The 16,357-nt window shown below is 43.7% G+C and overlaps 1 long non-coding RNA gene across 3 annotated transcripts in view; it reads right to left on the bottom strand.

Moving 5' to 3' along the window:
- Window positions 1–16,357, bottom strand: part of LOC149123599 (uncharacterized) — a 71,934-nt gene that overhangs the window by 53,138 nt on the left and 2,439 nt on the right. For all 3 annotated transcript variants that reach the window (XR_016216254.1, XR_016216255.1, XR_016216256.1), the window contains one exon: window positions 9,392–9,502. This is a non-coding gene — a long non-coding RNA (uncharacterized LOC149123599). The remainder of the gene's footprint in view (window positions 1–9,391; window positions 9,503–16,357) is intronic.

The following is a 16,357-nucleotide window of genomic DNA, read 5'->3' as shown; positions in this document are numbered from 1 at the left end:
AAGTCTGGGCCAGGCAGAAGCCAGGAGCCTGGAACTCAATCTAAGTCTCTCATGTGGATGGCAGAGACCCAACTACCTGAGCCATCAGTTGCTGTCTCCCAGCATGTGTATTAGCAGGAAGTTAGAACTGGAAGTATAGCTGGAACTTGAACCTTAGCACTCTAATACAGGCTTCAGCTGTCACAATCATTGTTTAAACATGGCACCAAATGCCCACCTCCACTATCTGGTTTTCTTTTGGGGGATCCATTTATAATGCATTTGATTGACTCAGGAAATGAACTCCCCTTCCTGAGAAAACCACACCTTCCCATGCGTATAACCTGCCCAGTAGCTACCATGTGGTCATATGATAGCTGCACCATCAGAACCAACTTCATGGACAACTTGCACAGTTATACAAGACCCTGAGCTCAGAAGGGCTACATACCTGGTTTAATGTTCAACAGTCAATATATTAAAATTCTTCCTCCCTGAACAAGGGTCTCTGCTCCACACCTTCATTTTGCACTAGGTCCACCATTTACTTAGTTGACAGCTCAATATGTATTTGAGATATACATACATATGGTGAGCCTTACAGATGGTGGCAAAAGAAGATCTTAGTAGGTATTACACACAAATCTCCCTCATCAGATGAGTCAGTGGAATCCCAGAGATGTGATGTGAATAGTCCCCAGCTTCACATATCATTGGCAGGAGAGATGCTGTTGTGCACAACTCCAGGAGGCGCTAACCTCATTATCTTATGGCTTCAGAGGTTACCACCTACCTTATTTTCTATGTGAACGATGTCTGGAAGTATGCCACACTAAGGCTCAGCACTAGGCTTCCAAGCTAGGACACTCACCCTAAGCACCACCCTACCTCCCAAGCATGTCCCACCTTCCCAAACCTTTCCTTTCTTTCCCGTGTCTACATGCTTTTGGACAAAGAAAAAGCAACATTGTCAAAAGAAGACCTTAGGAACAGGTGCTTGGGAAACTAGCGAAGTTTCTAAATGGTGAAAGAAACCAGAAATGCATTTTTTTTAAAAAAAAGAAGGCTCAGAGAAGACTTTTTGTTATAAATTAAATTTCATAATGCTGGCAGGACGATGAAAACACTAGAAAGGCAAAGCTGGAGTGGGTGGCTGACAGCTGTAGGCAGCTGGAGTGAAGAGAAAGAATAGGGAGACCATTAACGCACAGCAGTGGGAAAAGGACCTAGAAATAATGAACGGAAAACCCTACTGAGGAGCGAGGTGACACAATTAGAGACACATAATGGGCCAGTAACAGTTATTTAGTGCCTTTATTCTGTACTAAAGGAGTTTTAATTTGCTACTAAGAATTTTGATGTGCTAACATGTGCTACCCGCGTAAAGGAACACACTGTTCAAATCTCAAGGTCATTGGGACTGAGTTTTGAGGTTTCTCCAAGTAGAGCATATTGAGTCCACCTCTGGCAGGAGGTTTGATTGAGACAAAACCTGCCTCAGAGAACAATCCTCCTATATTCATCTGCAGTCCCATCCAAACCCTGTGCATGACTGGTGGTGAATTCTCTTTCTATTGGAAGATTAAAAGGAAAAGGAAAAAACAACAAAACCTTACAAACTGCAACCCAGATTAAAGCTCAGCCCCAGGGGGTAGCATCAGATGGGAAATATGAATTTAGTAAAAAACATCTGAACATTTGGAGTAAATTTGAAAACAGAACCATCTGTTACATAATCAGATCCAGTAGGCTCCACACTTTGCACCATCAGCTGCTGTCAAAAAGGAGATTATGAAACTTTGAAATAAATGCTCCACTAAGCCTGCTTTCTTGTCTCAGAGTTAACTTGGGGCAGACTCTGAGACTGTAAGGGATGAAAGAGAACTCAAGCATTCTCTTATATAAGCTTTTCTTCCAGGTGTGTGTCTTCCTTTCAATTAGATCAGCCATTGTGAATGCAGAAGTGACCCCAAGTCCTGTGTGTAGGGTTGGAATAGGGGCATGGGAAGCAAACTTCACCACGTTTGCCTCTTCTTCCTTGTGAATTTTTACTTCCTCTCTTGTCTCCATTTAGTGTCTCCCCACCCACCTTCCATTCTCTGCTCTTGAATGGCCCAGCATAGCCAGATAATCTCAAAAAAGACATGGAAAGAGAATTAATAATCAGGATTGAACTGAATATAATAAATATCCTAGGATGTTTTTCTTTACTTCTGGCTTTGCACAGATTGGAAGGGGGATTATTGGGGTAGAAAAACAGTCACAGATAGCCTCAGTGGAAAGACAAGAAGGAAACCAGAACACTTTCCATACTTCTACTTCTTAACATCTCTTATTTCTCCAATCTTTCTCTAGCTTTTTTCTCTAGTTTTGAAAACTCTATTTGGAGTAGGACTTGCTTGCTTTGATGTCCAAGTGATTCTGAGTGTAGATAAAAACAATGTCTCTGTTGACTGTAGTTTCGCACTGGAGTTTCATAGGACTAGGAGAATTCACAGCATAAAGTTTGGTTCCAGAGCTTCCTGTATCTGGTTGAAACCTAAAAGCAAGGAGGGTCTAGCAATGTGGTGCAGCAATTTAAGCCACCACTTACGATTCCAGCATCCCATATGGGAGCCAGTTGGAGTCCTGTCTGCGTCACTTCTAATCCCTGCTAATGTGCCTGGGAAAGCAACAAAAGGTGGCCCAAGTGCATGGACCACTGCCAACCACATGGTAGACCTAGATAAAGCTCCAGGCTCCTGGCTTCAGCCTGGCCTACCCCAGCCATTGTGGCCATTTGAGGAAAGAACCAGGGGATGGATGATATTTCCCCTCTCTCTTTCTCTCTCTCAACTAAATTAATAAATCTTTTTAAAAAAAAAAAAAAAAAGCCTAGAATCCTTTCTCAGCTTCTCTCTTTCTCTCATTACCCATCTAATGCATCAAAAAGCTCTATCACCTCTATTCCTCAAACATATCATAAACCCCTCTGCAGCCCCTGAGGCCCAATGGCCAGAATGACCACCTCCTAACTGATCTCGCCCTGCTTATTCTTGCCCTACCTCAATCTTAAGCTCATTCAGTAGCAGAAGGAGTCTTCAAGAAGCTTAACCCAAATGATCCTTCCATGGTTCCCTTTTGCACCTGGGGGAGAGTCAAACTCTACCACATCCTATATTTCCTAGTCCCTGTGCACTTCAGCATCATCTGTTGTCAGGGTTCCCCACCCTTGTAATACTACAGAGACACTGGCCTTCTTGTTTCTTGAGTAGAGTAGATTGGTTCCTAATGAAAGGTCTCTACTCTAGCCCTGATGCCCAGAAGGTCCTCCTTGTGAGCATAGCTTTTCGTCCCATGACTTTTCCCTTCTTCCTCTGACCGCACCCATACAGTAGCTGCCACTCTTTCCTCATCACCCTGCTTGTTTCCTTCACAGCAGTTAATGTGAAAGGAACGGCTGAGAGCCAAGAGCCGCCATAAGAATGGCCTTAATAAAACAGTCCTGGGAAATGGGGAGTAAACTAAGTTCACAGAGAAGGCAGATAGCTACTACCCAGAGATAAGGGCTACTACCCAGAGATAAGGGCGACAGAACATCCTGGTACGCACCTAAGCCCCCTCCCCTGTGCTTGTTCAAGCTTAACAAAGAAACCGCGAGGCACATAGGGCACGTAGCCACCCCTTTCTGCTCTTCAAGGACCCCCTCCCCATATCCAAGCTTAGACACGTAGGGCACGTAGCCCCCTGTTTCTCCTCCTCCTCGACGACCTCCTCCCCTTGTAGTTGCCCAATAAACTTACGCTACCCTATAGTATGTTAATTTTGTGGTTTTGCCCTTTAAAAACTGTGTAAAATGATTGTTCGGGGCTCCTCTCTCTTGCTCGCTGCTTGCGGCAGTAGAGGGCCCATTTGCACAAATGAAATAAAATTGCCTCCTGCCTTTTGCATCGTCTGGTCTGGAGTCTGTGTTTCTGGGGTCGTCACAAAAGGACACCGCTTTTGGGGTCCTACAAACGCAGTCTGAAATGAGGTAGCTTGTCTATTTGGTTATTTCTTTGTGTATTCTCAGTATTCCTTTACCAGGCTACAATTTCACTGATGCCTGAGAATGTTTCTGAATTATTCACGTCTGTGCCCAGCCCAGTGCTTTTAAAAGTTCTCATGAAATTGATTCCTGGCTAGAGATGCCACTAAAAGATTTAAAACTAAGGACACTTAATACATCCTATCCCTTTTAAATATCAGTGATTTCAGGCTTATATATCACTCTTGTTTGATACTTACACACATTTATCAACGACAATGACTTGCCTGGGTGGCACACACCCCCCGTAGCACCCATGTTCCCACTGGCATGTTGTCGTTAGCCTAGCAACTACCCCTGTGTCCGAGAAATGCCCAATCATTTCCAAAGTGCATCCATCGAGCAATGACCTTCATCCATATCTGGGCAGCCCTTTGTAGTTACCAAGAGAGAAATGACTCCCAGTTTCTCCCCAGTAGGAAAACTGAGGCTCAGCGACATTCTTTGACTTCCCACAAGGTTTCAGAGAGACAGAAGGAACTTAGCTCAAGCCCTCTGGCTTCCCACTCTTCCAGGCTGCAGCTCATTATCTCATTTGTTGCTCATAATATCCCTGGGAGGTCGGAAGGGCAGGATTGTAATTCCTGTGACATTCCAAGGAAGTCTTCACATTACACATATGCATGCCAACCCTGGCTGGGAAACCCCAGATTAAACAGGATTACAAGAGGCTCTTTTAATGCCACACAAGTGGCAGGGAGGGCTCTCCCAAGTTGCTGCCCTGTGGGCAGCACAAACAAAAGATGGACCAATGCCTTTTTCCAGCACCCAAGTCACAACCTTCTCTGATTCCTCTCCCTCCTGTGCCTCCACCCACCCACCTACCCACTGAATCACTAAGTAGGGCCCTTTCTCCTTTCAACCATCATTGTCGCCCCTCTTGGGCCACTCCTTAGCCATAAGCAGGACAGTCTGAGTTCAAATCTCTACTCACCACTTACTAAATGGGATAGGATTTTGGCAAATCATTTAACTTCTTTACATCACAGTTTTCTAGTATGAGAAATGGAAGTAGTAAATAGAACTGACCTTGTAGGAATGTCATGAAGATTAAATTTGTCGGTGTATATAAAGTACTTGGCATAGAGAAAGTGCCATGGAGTTGTGAGCTGTGAATATTGCCATTTTTGCTTCTAGATCCTTCTTTGTTGACATTGCTCTGAATTATTGCTTCAGCCTCCTAAATGGACCCCCTGACTTCTGTCTTGACCACCTCATTCAATCCATTCTCCATCTCAATGCACAATTCTGATTGTAGCACATTTCATGCTTCAAAGCCTGTGTTGATTTCCATCTCACAAAAGGTAAGGACTCAACCCCTTAGGAATTCACACATGGCCATGCCAGCCTTACTCCTGCCATGCCCTCCCAGCCTACCCTGCAGTGAAATTGAACTGCAATCCTTCCTCCATAAATATGATCAACTCTTTCACATATCCCTGCTGACATCTTATATTTTGACTCCAGGGACCATGCTTGATTTTTTTATTTTATCATTACCCCCACATACAAACCATCAGCAAGTTCCATCCTTTCTGTCTCCAAATATATCCAAATGCAACATTGGCATTCCTATCTGTAGCCACTACCCTAATCTAGGCTATATCTCCCACCTGGACATTTGTCTGCCTCATAACAAATTTCTCTGCTTCCATTATTGACTCTCTGTAGGCGACTTGCCACAGAACATCTTAACATAAAATCAATCATGACACTTCTTGCCTTAAAACATAAAATAGCTTTCCACTAAACTTTGGCCAAACTTCACTTTCCTTACCCTGGCCCAAAAGGTTATGACCTGGCCCCTATATCCCTGTCTCACCTCATTTTATGCTTCCTCTGCTTTTCTCATTCAGTGATAGCCTTACCGGCCTTTTGCCAAGTCCTAAAACACATTATACTGCAGGCTCTTTACACATGATGCTCCGCTGCCTTAAATTAGCTTCCACTTGTTCTACATTCTTCTGGTCTCAAAACAGAGCTGTTCATCCCTATCTACCTTATTGAAAATAGGTCACTCATAACCATGTTCTTCTGTCTTGGCTTCCAAGTTACTTCATTAACAGTACTTACTACACTAATTATTATAGATATTTCTTTGCTTTTTTTGCCTTTTTCTTTCTCCATATAATTAAAGTTTCATGAAGCAATAAGCATTTATGTCTTATCACGACAGTGAAACTTAAGAATTTAGTATCTGGAGGGGCCAGCTCTATGGTGCGGTAGTTTAATCCTCTGCCTGTGGCACCAGCATCCCATATGGGTGCCGGTTCTAGTCTCGGCGGCCCCTCTTCCTATCCAGCTCTCTGTTATGGCCTGGGAAAGCAGCAGAAGATGGCTCAAATGCTTGGGCCCCTGCATCGGCATGGGAGACTGGGAGGGAGGCACCTGGCTCCTGGCTTCAGTTCAGCGCAGCTCTGGCCATTACGGCCATCTGGGGAGTGAACCAATGGAAGGAAGACCTTTCTCTGTGTCTCTCCCTCTCACTGTCTGTGACTCTACCTCTCAAATAAACAGATAAAATCTTAAAAAAAAAATAAATAGTACCTGGAACATAGTAGATGCTCAACAAATATTTGCTAAATGACTATTGAATTGCTGTGATTATGGATTAAGCAATGATCTCAGTCCAGTTCTAGAAAGATGAATTCAAAGCCAGTATGAGAGCTACTAGAAACATTTGAACACATCTTAGTACAACTGAATTGTAGAAATGACACCATGTGCCTACAGCTGACACTGTTTCTAACCTCATGAATTTTATTTCTCTTGTAGTTCTAACACAGCTTCTATTTTAGACAAATAAGTAAAAAGTTGTCAGAGATGCTTTAAGAAAGCAGCTTTGAATCTTTGATTATTGCTTGATGCTGTATACATACACATTTAATGAATGATATGTAAAGCTTCCTGGAGGAGAGAACAGAAAGATGGAAGTCAAAGTTACAGACATCAAAATGGACCTGAAGAAATGAAATGTTGCTCATGAGTCTTGCTAAAGAGAGATTAAAGGGGACTTCATTTTATTTCTCTAGGTTTCAACAGTAAGAAAAATGAAAACTACTAAAATGAGTGCATTGTTCACAGGTAAAGCTGCGGTAGTGTGCTGTGTGTGTGGAGGGGGATGGGGGCTGCAGGGTAAGGCTCTGGAAGTGGGTAAATTAAGAAAGCAAGCTAAATCCCATCAGATAATGGCACAGATCTGCTGACAGGCCCATGCACTTTGAAGTTTTCCTGTAAGTGTGCAATTGCAGAAGAGAGAATAGGCTGGATTTCTTCCTCCCTTCCCTCATATCAGCAGAGAAGACTAATGTGTGAATAAGTGATGAACCCAAGACATCACAGCTCCAAAAACAGGTATGAGCTACAGTTGCCCCCATGATGGCATCTATGTGGGGAAGGTTAGAGCACAGGTTATGGGAAGAGAGCACTCAGTGGCAGTGACAACCGTGTTGGACTATGAAGATGAAGTTGCAGATTGGTGTATGGTCAGGTAAGGACAGGAGTGCCCGACAAGGCCGGAGCCCTAGCAGAGGTCTTCCTCTGCCATCCTGGTCCTTGAGTCCTACTGTATATCCTCTTGTCCTGAGGACACTCCTGTCTAGGCTTGGTGCTAGGCTTGGAGACAAAAGCCCTTGGACAGCTGGCATCAGCTAAGGTATCATAAAGCAGACATGGCTTTACACTGGAGAGAAAGTAAGCAAGCAAACAAAAGAGAACAGAGGGTATCAGAGAAACCTGAAAATCCTTCATGCCCTTTGCCTTCCAGATGAGAAGAGGTCGACTCAGAGCAGAGTTTGGAATCCATTCGAAGCCCTCTCCCTGCAGCCTGCTATCTCCTTTGCCTCACCTTTCCCGGGTGCTCAGCAAAATCAGCCCACATCTCCTCCACAGAGGAAAGCACACCAGGAGGTCCAGGTTCAGACCTCACTGCTTCCTTGCTAGGTAACTTGAAGCACATTCCCTGACTTCTCTGAATCCCAGTTTACTCACTGGTAAAAGGAAAGTGAAGACACTGCTCCCTCTGGCAGAGGGTGTGAGTGGAGCAGAGAATGTCCAAAGGTGCACTGGAGAGGTCTCACAGCAAAACCTGTACCTACAAGGACAAAACACACCTGCCAGTGGAGGCTTGTGCTGCCTTCAGTAGCTGACAGGGCTCACAAAGATCCTGCTCAAACCCTGGAGGCTTCATCACCCAGGGTGTCTTTCAGAGGTGCTTGCTCCTCCAGCTGCACGTGCCCAGCCCCTCTGTCCTGACACACACACAGGCTTTCTGTGGACCGGTGGTCATGCTGCCCTGCCCTGGAAGCACATCTGCCCAGCATCACAGCAATGTCAGGGAGAAGCTGCTCTGACTTGATCTCAGGCACAACCTGACACTGGAGTGTTCTTTCACCAGCCAGCAAGGAAACATGTGGGATGTATTAACAAAGCAACTGCAGTTGAACATCAGTCAGTTCCCAGACAATGGAGCGTGGGGTGGACCCACCTCTTTCTAGCGCTGCAAAGGGATTCTTGAGTCCACCCAAGCTCCCCCACCCACTCTTGGCCAACTCTGAGGGCTAGAAATGTGGGATTTGAACCCAGATAATTCTGATTCATGATGAAGGAATTGATCTTTGCACATATTAAAGAGAGAGAGAATATTGAGAGAGGAAGAGAAGAAGAGAAGAGAGAGGGAGAGAGAGAGAATATTGAGCAAGAGAGAGACAGTGGAGACCTTATGGGAGGGATGGATTCAGAACTCAGCTTCTTGTGGTGCAGGTCACGGAACACTTGGGAGGAAAGTTTGGAGGCAAAGCAAAAGCCCTACAGTTCCTCCTTATAGTCCAGGCACAGGTGAGGCTGGGGAGAGAGTTCACAGTCAAGCAACAGAATACCCACAGCTGTAAATGGCCTGGTTTTATTCCAAAGAATTTGTTTTTCCATCTACTCTTGCCCTGTTTAATTCTTTGTCCCCACAAGTTGGTCAGTAGCATCTTTCAAGTCCCGTAGTCCCTAAAGGTAATAGAACCTAAGCCTGGGCTTGCTATTCCTCCTTCCATCAGCAGAAATGCCTTGGATCTTTAGCATCAATTTCTCTCTCCCATCAACTGCCCTGGCCAAAGACAGTTTTTCCATGGAGGCATTGTATGCCAGGTGATGCCCAGATCAGAAAGTATGGGTGGTTCTGACAGGGGTTTGCCAAGCACTCACAGTATACACTTGATACGGAACGTTCCCTTCTTTGTGAACATGGTGCAAGGAGCTGATGAAGGAGCAAGGAGGATGAGAAACAGGGTGGCCCTGTACCAACAAGGCACTTGAAATAGGAAAAAAGGAGGGGGCACTGGTAAAGCCTTCTCTTACCTGAGACTGTCATCTCAAATCTGGCTGGCAGATGGCCACCACAAAGGTGCTGCTTCTGGTCAAGTGAAATGAATTTCCCTCCGCCTTGTGGAAAAATGTTTATGTAAGCGTCTAAAAGAGAGGAAGGCTTAAGTTAAAAAGAAGGTTAAACACAACCAGCACTGAAATGGAATCTTGGATAACTTTAGGAAATTCCAATATGATTATTGCCTCTACTCCCATCCGAGTTCCACACGTCTCTCCCCTGCCAGAGCATGCTTCTAGCATTTTCCCCAGCTCCACCGGGTTGACTCTGAAGGTGATGCATCCCACCGAGGCTGTCTTCATGGCCTGCCTCTGTGATTGATGGCTGCTGTCATCTGTCCTCCCCTAGGAGCCTGCGAATCTGGACACACTTAATCAGGTTGTGAGATCATGCGCAGGAAGAGGAACACGTCCAGGAAAGTTGGCTGCCTGGCTGCACCCCTCCAGGGTCGCTGTTAGCTAAGTGACGCTGGGAAATGTGGAACACAAAAGTGTCCAGTTCCACTGCATAAAGGATTTAGAGAGAGGGGCAATAAATTGTTCTTGAGACAATCTCCTTGGGAACCCAACCACTTGGGAATGGTCGATTTTTACTTGTGTGGGACTTCCTTTTATTAAATTTATGTTGAAACATATTTATGTTGCATGTTTTATATGTAACAAAATTTACCATTTTAAGTATTTTTTAAATGTACAGTTCAGTGGCATTAAGTATAATTGTACAATCATCACTTCCATTCATCTCCAGAACTTTTCATCTTCCCAAAATGAATCTGCATCCAAAAACATTAACTCCCATTCCCCCACTAATCTTTGCCACTACTATTCTACTCTACTACTCCCTACAAATTAGAATTTGACTCCACTAGGTCCCTCATACAAGTAGAACCATAAGATATCTTCCCTTTTGTATACCTGGCTTATTTCACTTAGCAACACATCTTCAAGGTTAATTCATGGTGTAACATGTATGAGAATATTTAAAAAAAATTTTTTTGACAGGCAGAGTTAGAGAGAGAGAGAGAGAGAGAGAGAGAGAGAGAAAGGTCTTCCTTTTTCCGTTGGTTCACCCCCCAAGTGGCCGCTATGCTGGTGCGTTGTGGCTGGTGCGCTGCGCTAATCCGAAGCCAGGAGCCAGGTGCTTCCTTCTGGTCTCCCATGCGGGTGCAGGGCCCAAGGACCTGGGCCATCCTCCACTGCACTCCCGGGCCACAGCAGAGAGCTGGACTGGAAGAGGAGCAACCAGGACAGAATCCGTCACCCCGACCGGGACTAGAACCTGGGGTGCCAGCGCCGCAAGCAGAGGATTAGCCTAGTGAGCCGCAGCACCGGCCCGAGAATATTTTTAAAGCCTGAATGATATTGCATTGTATGTATAAGCCACATTTTGTTCATCCATTGATGAACCTTTAGATTGATTTCACCTTTTGACTATTGTGAATAATTCTGCTGTGAACATTGGGCATATAAATATCTTGTCAAGACCCTACTGCCAATTTTGTGGGGGGTACATACCCACAAATGGAATTATCAGATCCTATGGTAATTCTATGTCAAATTTTTTAGAAATACTTACTCTTTTCTAAGTAACTATATCATTTTACATCCCACTAGCAGTGCACAAGGTTACCAGTGTCTTAATATCCTCTCCAACTTGAGTGATTTTTTTGCTACTTGTTTTCTAGTAGGGCTTTCTTTAGGTTTCCCTTCCAAATGGGTGATTTATTTTTCTAAGTGTGCCAGGGGAGAGGGCAGTCATGTTAATACTGGTATGCTTCTTTTAAAATTGTATTTATTGGGGCCAACGCTGTGGCATAAAGGGTAAAGCCACTGCCTGCAGTGCTGGCATCCCATATGGGCACTGGTTCGAGTCCTGGCTGTTCCATTTCCTATCCATCTCTCTGCTATGGCCTGGGAAAGCAGTAGAAGATGGCCCAAGTCCTTGGGCCCCTGCACCCATGTGGGAGACCCAGATCGGCCCAGCTCCGGCCATTTGGGGAGTGAACCAGTTAATGAAAGACCTTCGTTTCTCTCTACCTCTGCCTCTGTAACTCTTTCAAATAAATAAATGTGTATCTTTTTAAAAAGTATTTATTTATTTAATTTGAGTGACAGAGAGAAAGAAACTGAGACAGAGAAAGAGACATTTTTAGTTCATTGGTTCACTCCCCAAATGCCCACAACTCCCAGGATTGGACTAGGCTGAAGACAGAAAACAGAAACTCAATCTGGTCTGGCAATGGGTGGCAAGGATGCAAGGACATAAGCCATCAACTGCTGCCTCCCAGGGAGTGCATTAACAGGAAGCTGGATCAGCAGCAGAGCAGCCAGGACTTAAACCAAGCACCTCCAAAAGGGGAAGTGAGCACCCCAAGTGGTGGCCTAACAACTGTATTGGCTACCCCACCATAGATACTCCTAACACTCTCTGTTGTGAACATCACACTCCCTGCAGGTCTAAGCTAGGAAATGAACGCTTTTCCAGATTTCAGAAGTTTCAGGAAGTGTTTATTTCTTCGTGGAAAATCTTGTAAGTGATGACTCTTTCTGCTTTTGCTAAGGAAAATTATCTCCTTTTAGGAGGTGTAAGAGGAAGGAAATGATATGCAGGAATAAATAAAGCGAGAAAGTGGAAGAAATGCAGGCTGTAGCATCAGACCTCCAGGAACTTAACTCCTCCTGAGTACCTGCTGTGGGGTGTGTGACCCCACATAAAAGTGAAGTTAGGCTTGTGTCATAGACTTGATGCCATATTTATAACAAAATTTATTATATACAGAATCTATATACCACTCTGTGACATTTATACATAATTATATGCAATCTATAGGTAGAAAGAAATGTGCATAGACACAGCATAAACACTCTTGATAATAGTTAAATGTGTTCAATTCAGACATACTGAATTTTTAAGAGCAGTAATTTTTTCCTTTCTCCCCACCTTTACAACTATTACTCCTCTAATAACCTAAGGTAGCCCTTTTGAACCATCTAACATGCATCTTTCCAGAATTCTCCCCATGGTTATATAATCATAGCCATAACGATATAGTCACGTGTATATGTAAGTTGCAACAGCCCTTACTAAAAATGGGATGTTACTTGTAATTTTCTGTATCTTCACTTTCTCTCTCAACATTTCCTCATGGAATTCCCTCCAAATCCACCAGAAACTCTAAGTCAATCTATACTCTGTGGTTTGACTGCTATGATTGATTCGATCTCCGCGTTTGGTGGGCATTTGGTTTTCCTGTTCTTCACATGGCAGACTGCATGTGGTTCATGGGTAATGACTCGGTGCTCAGTCCTCCAGAGGTGCTCTTTCTCACTTAGAATGAGGTCCAAAGGCCTCACAATCAATATAAAGTCTTAAATGATTAGGAGATAGGATGAGACATTTGGTGGAACAGTTAAGATGCTGTTTGGGATATCTGCATTCTATTTCAGAGTGCCCTGGGTTCAAGTCCTGATTCTGCTTCTGACCCAGTTTCCCACTAATGTGTACCCTAAGGGACAGCAGATGGCGACTCAAGTAAACCGAGTTCCTGCCACCCATGAGGGAGACCTGGATTGAGCTCCAGGCTCTTAGCTTCAGCCCAATCCAGTCCTGGCTGTTGCAGTCATTTGGGAAATTAACCAGCAAGTGGAAGTTCTCTCCCTCTCACTGTTCATCTCTCCTTCTGTTTCTCTGCCTTTCAGATAAAATGAAAATAAACAGAAGTTAGGAGATAAAAATGAACTTCCTAACTACATGTGTCACTTAAATCTTGCTGGCCAGGACTTAGTCATGTGGGCAGAGCTAGTTGCAAAAGAAGCTGAGAAGCTGTTTTTTTTTTCTCCATGACACTGTGCTCTGCTAAAACGTGATTCTATTCCTAAGGAAGAAGAGTATACTAAGGGCCAACTAGCAGCCTTGGCTAACTCATTCATGAGGGAAATCTTAGCAAGCCCACGTAATTGTGGTCTAGAAGCACATTCTCTACAGCTGATCACTCATGAAGTACAAATGTCAATCTTTCCTGTGGCCTGCCTCCCATGTGGGTCTCTCCATTGTTGCAGGCTAGGAGGTGGAAAAGAAATGTATTTATTGAAATCCAAAACCTTCAACATATCAAAACAAGTTAGTAAAGACAGTAATCTTTAACATAGCCTTCTCAATTTTGTTTTGAAAGCAAGGGATTACTACACCAATGAAACCTATTTTATCCCATCCACCCCCAATAGAAACAATGGAAATTATTTCAGTAATATGAATATACAAATATGAAATTTGTATATTTAAGAAAATATACTATATAAGAAAATGTTTTACTATATAAGAAAATGTGGGAACAGCACATAGCAACATTGAAAGATTGCTCTGGAGGGAGCTAAGTGAAAAAGACATGGTCTTATTCCTCTCCAGCCAATTCTAAAGTCAAGGAAAGGTGTTGGACCTACATTCTCACAAAGCAGAAAGCTGACACCTGAGAATTATTTAAGTATGCTATTGCTTTTTACTTTTTATTAAGGTGAGGCCAGAGTCAATTTAATACTGAGTTACCATGAATTCCTCCTTTTTTAACAAAAAGTTGTACCACTTTTTATGTTAGACCAGCAAAGCTATCCATCACTTCCGTTTAAGAGCAGGCATTATTCAGAAGCAAGCATTACTGCTGACAAAACACATTTAAATAAGTAACATTCCTTCTCTTATTCACAGAATGATTCATTTCATGTCACACACACTTCATCTTTGACTCATAAAGTACGTCACAACAGGCTTTGTAAGACTTATAATTATTGAGGCTATTTTTGTGTGCTATTCACTGCCTTTTCCTAGCTTCTCTGCATTAATCACAAGTTTTTCCCCTCCTCATTATTTAGTATCTGACCAAATAGAACTGGTATCAACCAATCAGCATCTTAGATGATGACTCATTCACATTCAAAAACTTAAAAATTCTGAGTCCGTATCAACAAAAATTAAGCTGGCTGCTACACAGTGGGCTCTGAGCTATGTCAAAGCAAAGAGTAGAAAACAAGAGTGTTTCCTGCATCAGCCCTCCCCTGCTGAAAATTTAAGTGTCAGATTACATAGCCCTTTAGGTCTTTCCAGCACTGAGACATATTTTAACACAAAATCATATTTTAATGCAAAATAATTATTAAAGCCAGTGGCCTTACAGCCACTCTCATTTGTACTGCGTTCATCTGAGCTGCGGAGGCAACCTGGAGACAAAGGCTTTTCTACTCTTAGCCCCATTTGGCAGACCAGAAAACTGAGGCCCAAATTAAAATCAAGTCCCCATGTAGTTTTAACATTTAATATCAACATTGCTTTTAAAAACCTCACTCCATACATTCCTCCACTCTAGAATTCCTTCCAGAAGATCTGGATAAAGAGTGTGTGGAATGCTTTTAAAAACAGGTGCCTGAATTTTCTACATTAGAAGCATCTGGGGTGCTTGTTACACATGGGGGATTTCCAGGGCTCCTCCCAGCTGGACACAGAGTACACAGGAGGGTCTTTGAAATGTAATTTCACAAGATCCCACAGGTGAAGCACCAGCCTACTATGATCTGAGTTCCACAAAATCAGGCTCTGCGGAAGCAGCAAAGGAAGATACAACACTCCAGGCACAGAGAAGGGAGCAAGTTGAACTTTGGAGAGATAGGCATTCATGGCAAGCTCACACTCAGCAACAGGCAAAAGACACCCAATGCATCAATTTCTAGATGAGGTCATAGAATAACCATGGAGAAGAACATCTCAGGAGGGGCTGGCATGCTCTCCGTGCCATGCATCTCTGCAACACCTTCAGCAACTTCAGTCAGGCGCTGACTGCAGCAGCTGGAAGGTCAGTAATTGGCCACTCTTGAAACCTGGGACACTAAATTTAATCCCAGACACAATCTGCTGCTGGCTGCGAAGATCTGCTTTCTTCCTTGGGGAGATTTTTCTCAATTCCATAATATCTTGGTCCTAAACAAACTGTGCATGGTAATAATCAGAATAACAGACTGGAAGCTAGGGAACTAAGATTCCAGTGCGGCCTCAGCCAGTGCTGTGTCTTATTTATTTGTTTGCAAATCACTGAGCTAGCATAAGCCAGCAGGAAGGATATAGTGTCAAGATTCAGGGGTGCCTCACACATCCTGAAGGCAGATCCAGGCCTCTGAAATGCCTGTTCGTTCTCTGTTCACTCTTCTCTCCTCCTCTCAGTGCATTTATGCATTCATCCTTTTCCTGCTGCCCTGTTTATGGACTGGAACACAGCCACCCTTCTGCCCCCAGGTTGGGCTGAATGCATCTAATCTGAAACTCCAAAGTTGGAAAAGCTCGGAAGTCGGAAACTTTCTGAGCACCAATGTGACATGGCAAGTTGAAGAATCCACAGCTGATCTCACATGACAGGTCTAAGGCAAAATGCAGATGCGTGAAAACCATTACAGCATAGTCCTAGTACCTTCAGATGAGGTGTGCAGGTGTATATGAAATATAAATAAATTTTGTACTTAGACTTGGGTTCCTTCCCTGAGCTATCTTGTTCATATATATTCCAAAATCTAAAAAGCTCCATGATCCAAAACACTTTTGGTCCCAAACATTTCAGGGAAGGCAAAGTTAAGCAGTTACAGCTGACAGTTACTGAGCACTTAACCCGGGTCAGACACCATATGAGCCCTGTAGAAGGATTACTCTATTTTATCATTCCCATTCGTTGTGATAGGGAGGCCACAATTACTCCCTTTAGACAGCTGAGGAAATTGAGTTACAGAGAATTCAAGTAACTTGCACGAGAACACACAGCGAGTTCTCTCACAGACTCCAGGCAGACTGAACTTACAGAAGATTTGTGTCCTGTTCAGATTCTTTCATGTCGCACACAAAAATGAAATGCTTTCTGTGCAATGTCATCGTAGTTCAAAGTAAAACCAGGTTATCTCAGGTATGGCCAG

Source organism: Oryctolagus cuniculus, chromosome 11 (genome assembly GCF_051225735.1).
Source record: "Oryctolagus cuniculus isolate XC-2025 breed Fujian yellow rabbit chromosome 11, ASM5122573v1, whole genome shotgun sequence".
NCBI classification, from domain to species: domain Eukaryota; kingdom Metazoa; phylum Chordata; class Mammalia; order Lagomorpha; family Leporidae; genus Oryctolagus; species Oryctolagus cuniculus.
Note: the sequence above shows the minus strand (reverse complement) of the source record. Positions and strands in the feature narration are given on the sequence as shown.